The sequence below is a fragment of the Stenella coeruleoalba genome (assembly GCF_951394435.1).
Source record: "Stenella coeruleoalba genome assembly, contig: scaffold_76, whole genome shotgun sequence".
Lineage (NCBI taxonomy): Eukaryota > Metazoa > Chordata > Mammalia > Artiodactyla > Delphinidae > Stenella > Stenella coeruleoalba.
Window position 1 is genome coordinate 625,239 of NW_027646368.1, and position 6,000 is coordinate 631,238.

The window sequence follows — 6,000 nt, forward strand, 5'->3', positions numbered from 1 at the left end:
GGAATGTTGCACCCGAGTACCAGGGTATGAAAACTGAGACATATTTGAACACGTCTCCCGATCACATGGTTGATCATACTCTAGGTTCCACATGCATGTTTTAGCTGAAGGAAAAATACCTTAAACCTGGGTAGTTGAAACCCGTGGAATGGGTACCATGCAATATGACGTCAAAGGGTCTTCATTTGTTCACCGAACCTCTCCAATCCTATCACTGCCGCGTTTATTCCCCTGTACACATGCTTGATTCTCTTTCGGAGACATAGCAATCCATAGGTTTTAAGATACTTACTAGTCAGGTACATTCTTAGGCGTTTAATATGCGGTGTTGAGTCCATTTCGTTGAGCAAGGAGTAGCTCTTGTCTATTCCATATTTGGCTTAAGGAACTTTATGTGTGCTCATTTCAATCTCTGGTTTTATGCAGCACCCCAACTCACCTTTCCCCTTAAGCAAGCATAAGTTGGTTTTCTTAATTTGAGAACCTGTACTGTTCTGTAATTCAGTTCCTGTGTAGCCAAGTTTACATTCCGTGTATTAGTGATATCTTATGATGTTTCTTTTTCTGTGTGACTTATTTCAGTTAAGATCATCATACCTGAATCCACTCATTGTGCTGCTAAGAGCCTGATGACATAGATTTCATTGCTGAGTGATATTGCTTTGTAAGTAAATACCACAACTTCTTTATCCATTTTTCACTTTCTGTGATGTTGAACTTGTACTGTAAACGATGTTCTTGTAAACAGAGGCGTCCCAAACTTTGGGGTGGCTGTGTCTTTTTGATTTTAATTTCCCTAAGCTATAGGACCATAACTGGAAGTGCCCTAGGCTCTGTTGCTTTGTTTTTTAGATGTTTCAGGAAACACCATACACTTCTCCCGAGTGTCTGTTGGCAATTTACATCCCGCCCATCAGCATAACAAGGCTCCCAGTTCTCCATGGCCTGTCCTGCCTTTCTGGATTTTACACTTTTTTCAGATGGCCCTTTTGACCTGGGGGAAGTGAGACTTCATTGTAGTGCAGATTTCCTTTGCAAGTTTGCTTGGTTGGCCAAAAAGGGCGTATGCGGTTTTTCCTGAATATATTCAGGAAAAAAACGCATACGCCCTTTTTGGCCAAGTGCATCATTGTGGACGTTCTGCCTCTTTTCCTATGCTTTCAATGCAATTCCAGTCTACCTCCTGAAATCGGTTTCCTGCAATTCTGCCCCGCTTTCAAGTCCTCTTGGCAGCCTTACTTCAGTATATTTTTGGACGATAGCTGTCATTTATAACTCTGCAGGTTTGTGAATTACAGTGCCCCTGAGCTCCTTTCTTCAACTCGCTTTCTTGTGAGCTGGCCGCAACACCGCAGGATGGCTTCAGGCCCTAATCTGGTTCCGGCACGGCACGCTGAGCCTTTGGTTAATTCCTCTTCCTGGTGGGAAATGAGAGTTAAATTTGCCCGTCCAGACACCTCCAGCTAGTCTCTCATTGGTTCTCACTATTCCTGTTCATCTTCCGCAAAATATGCAATCTGGGCCAAACAGGAGGTTAAAGGGACTGACTCTCTAAGTCGGGAGAGTGTTAGTAAAGCGTTTGGAATGTTGCACCCGAGTACCAGGGTACGAAAACTGAGACATATTTGAACACGTCTCCTGATCACATGGTTGATCATACTATAGGTTCCACATGCATGTTTTAGCTGAAGGAAGAATACCTTAAACCTGGGTAGTTGAAACCCGTGGAATGGGTACCATGCAATATGACTTCAAAGGGTCTTCATTTGCTCACCGAACTTCTCCAATCCTATCACTGCCTCGTTTATACCCTTGTACACATGCTTGATTCTCTTTCGGAGACATAGCAATCCATAGGTTTTAAGATACTTACTAGTCAGGTACATTCTTAGGCGTTTAATATGCGGTGTTGAGTCCATTTCATTGAGCAAGGAGTAGCTCTTGTCTATTCCATATTTGGCTTAAGGAACTTTATGTGTGCTCATTTCAATCTCTGGTTTTATGCAGCACCCCAACTCACCTTTCCCCTTAAGCAAGCATAAGTTGGTTTTCTAAATTTGAGACCCTGTTCTGTTCTGTAATTCAGTTCCTGTGTAGCCAAGTTTACATTCCGTGTATTACTGATATCTTATGATGTTTCTTTTTCTGTGTGACTTATTTCAGTTAGGATCATCATACCTGAATCCACTCATTGTGCTGCTAAGGGCCTGATCACATAGATTTCATTGCTGAGTGATATTGCTTTGTAAGTAAATACCACAACTTCTTTATCCATTTTTCACTTTCTGCGATGTTGAACTTGTACTGTAAACGAGGATCTTGTAAACAGAGGTGTCCCAAACTTTGGGGTGGCTTTGTCTTTTTGATTTTCATTTCCCTAAGCTATAGGACCATAAGTGGAAGTGCCCTAGGCTCTGTTGCTTTGTTTTTTAGATGTTTCAGGAAACACCATACACTTCTCCCGAGTGTCTGTTGGCAATTTACATCCCGCCCATCAGCATAACAAGTCTCCCAGTTCTCCATGGCCTGTCCTGCCTTTCTGGATGTTACACATTTTTCAGATCGCCCTTTTGACTGGGGGGAAGTGAGACTTCATTGTAGTGCAGATTTCCTTTGCAAGCTTGCTTGGTTGGCCAAAAAGGGCGTATGCGTTTTTTCCTGAATATATTCAGGAAAAAACGCATACGCCCTTTTTGGACAAGTGCATCATTGTGGACGTTCTGCCTCTTTTCCTATGCTTTCAATGCAATTCCAGTCTACCTCCTGAAATCGGTTTCCTGCAATTCTGCCCCGCTTTCAAGTCCTCTTGGCAGCCTTACTTCAGTATATTTTTGGACGATAGCTGTCATTTATAACTCTGCAGGTTTGTGAATTACAGTGCCCCTGAGCTCCTTTCTTCAACTCGCTTTCTTGTGACCTGGCCGCAACACCGCAGGATGGCTTCAGGCCCTAATTGGTTCCGGCACGGCACGCTGAGCCTTTGGTTAATTCCTCTTCCTGGTGGGAAATGAGAGTTAAATTTGCCCGTCCAGACAACTCCAGCTAGTCTCTCATTGGTTCTCGCTATTCCTATTCATCTTCCGCAGAAATTGCAAACTGGGCCAAACAGGAGGTTAAAGGCGCTGACTCTCCAAGTCGGGAGAGTGCTAGTATAGCGTCTGGAATGTTGCACCCGAATACCAGGGTACGAAACCTGAGACATATTTGAACACGTCTCCCGATCACATGGTTGATCATACTCTAGGTTCCACATGCATGTTTTAGCTGAAGGAAGAATACCTTAAACCTGGGTAGTTGAAACCGTGGAATGGGTACCATGCAATATGACTTCAAAGGGTCTTCATTTGCTCACCGAACCTCTCCAATCCTATCACTGCCGCGTTTATGCCCCTGTACACATGCTTGATTCTCTTTCGGAGACATAGCAATCCATAGGTTTTAAGATACTTACTAGTCAGGTACATTCTTAGGCGTTTAATATGCGGTGTTGAGTCCATTTCGTTGAGCAAGGAGTAGCTCTTGTCTATTCCATATTTGGCTTAAGGAACTTTATCTGTGCTCATTTCAATCTCTGGTTTTATGCAGCACCCCAACTCACCTTTACCCTTAAGCAAGCATAAGTTGGTTTTCTAAATTTGAGACCCTGTTCTGTTTTGGAATTCAGTTCCTGTGTAGCCAAGTTTACATTCCGTGTATTACTGATATCTTATGATGTTTCTTTTTCTGTGTGACTTATTTCAGTTAGGATCATCATACCTGAATCCACTCATTGTGCTGCTAAGGGCCTGATGACATAGATTTCATTGCTGAGTGATATTGCTTTGTAAGTAAATACCACAACTTCTTTATCCATTTTTCACTTTCTGCGATGTTGAACTTGTACTGTAAACGAGGTTCTTGTAAACAGAGCCGTTCCAAATTTTGGGGTGGCTGTGTCTTTTTGATTTTAATTTCCCTAAGCTATAGGACCATAAGTGGAAGTGCCCTAGGCTCTGTTGCTTTGTTTTTTAGATGTTTCAGGAAACACCATACACTTCTCCCGAGTGTCTGTTGGCAATTTACATCCCGCCCATCAGCATAACAAGGCTCCCAGTTCTCCATGGCCTGTCCTGCCTTTCTGGATTTTACACTTTTTTCAGATAACCCTTTTGACCAGGGGGAAGTGAGACTTCATTGTAGTGCAGATTTCCTTTGCAAGCTTGCTTGGTTGGCCAAAAAGGGCATATGCGTTTTTTCGTGAATATATTCAGGAAAAAACGCATACGCCCTTTTTGGCCAAGTTCATCATTGTGGACGTTCTGCCTCTTTTCCTATGCTTTCAATGCAATTCCAGTCTACCTCCTGAAATCGGTTTCCTGCAATTCTGCCCCGCTTTCAAGTCCTCTTGGCAGCCTTACTTCAGTCTATTTTTGGACGATAGCTGTCATTTATAACTCTGCAGGTTTGTGAATTACAGTGCCCCTGAGCTCCTTTCTTCAACTCTCTTTCTTGTGAGCTGGCCGCAACACCGCAGGATGGCTTCAGGCCCTAATCTGGTTCCGGCACGGCACGCTGAGCCTTTGGTTAATTCCTCTTCCTGGTGGGAAATGAGAGTTAAATTTGCCCGTCCAGACACCTCCAGCTAGTCTCTCATTGGTTCTCCCTATTCCTGTTCATCTTCCGCAGAAATTGCAAACTGGGCCAAACAGGAGGTTAAAGGGACTGACTCTCCAAGTGGGGAGATTGTTAGTAAAGCGTCTGGAATGTTGCACCCGAGTACCAGGGGATGAAAACTGAGACGTATTTGAATACGTCTCCCATTCACATGGTTGATCATACTCTGGGTTCCACATGCATGTTTTAGCTGAAGGAAGAATACCTTAAACCTGGGTAATTGAGACCCGTGTAATGGGTACCATGCAATATGACTTCAAAGGGTCTTCATTTGCTCACCGAACCTCTCCTATCCTATCACTGCTGCGTTTATGCCCCTGTACACACGTTTGATTCTCTTTCGGAGACATAGCAATCCATAGGTTTTAAGATACTTACTAGTCAGGTACATTCTTAGGCGTTTAATATGCGGTGTTGAGTCCATTTCGTTGAGCAAGGAGTAGCTCTTGTCTATTCCATATTTGGCTTAAGGAACTTTATCTGTGCTCATTTCAATCTCTGGTTTTATGCAGCACCCCAACTCACCTTTCCTCTTAAGCAAGCATAAGTTGGTTTTCTAAATTTGAGACCCTGTTCTGTGTTGGAATTCAGTTCCTGTGTAGCCAAGTTTACATTCCGTGTATTAGTGATATCTTATGATGTTTCTTTTTCTGTGTGACTTATTTCATTTAGAATCATCGTACCTGAATCCACTCATTATGCTGCTACGGGCCTGATGACATAGATTTCATTGCTGATTGATACTGCATTGTACGCAAGTACCACAACTTCTTTATCCATTTTTCACTTTCTGCGATGCTGATCTTGTACTGTAAACGAGGTTCTTGTAAACAGAGGCGTCCCAAACTTTGTGGTGGCTGTGTCTTTTTGATTTTAATTTCCCTAAGCTATAGGACCATAAGTGGAAGTGCCCTAGGCTCTGTTGCTTTGTGTTTTAGATGTTTCAGGAAACACCATACACTTCTCCCGAGTATCTGTTGGCAATTTACATCCCGCCCATCAGCATAACAAGGCTCCCAGTTCTCCATGGCCTGTCCTGCCTTTCTGGATTTTACACTTTTTTCAGATGGCCCTTTTGACCAGGGGGAAGTGAGACTTCATTGTAGTGCAGATTTCCTTTCCAAGTTTGCTTGGTTGGCCAAAAAGGGCGTATGCGTTTTTTCCTGAATATATTCAGGAAAAAACGCATACGCCCTTTTTGGCCAAGTGCATCATTGTGGACGTTCTGCCTCTTTTCCTATGCTTTCAATGCAATTCCAGTCTACCTCCTGAAATCGGTTTCCTGCAATTCTGCCCCGCTTTCAAGTCCTCTTGGCAGCCTTACTTCAGTATATTTTTGGACGATAG

General features: G+C 43.2%; 1 long non-coding RNA gene across 7 annotated transcripts in view; it reads left to right on the forward strand.

Moving 5' to 3' along the window:
* LOC307181149 overlaps positions 1-5,388 on the forward strand; it is a 589,424-nt gene extending 584,036 nt beyond the window's left edge. For 4 of the 7 annotated variants that reach the window (XR_013826021.1, XR_013826024.1, XR_013826025.1 and 1 more), the window contains exon 5: positions 5,326-5,381. This is a non-coding gene — a long non-coding RNA (uncharacterized lncRNA). Of the gene's footprint in view, positions 1-5,325 lie in introns of all 7 variants that reach the window. The other 3 variants (XR_013826027.1, XR_013826028.1, XR_013826022.1) reach the window with 2 other exon arrangements.
* Positions 5,389-6,000: the final 612 nt, after the last annotated feature.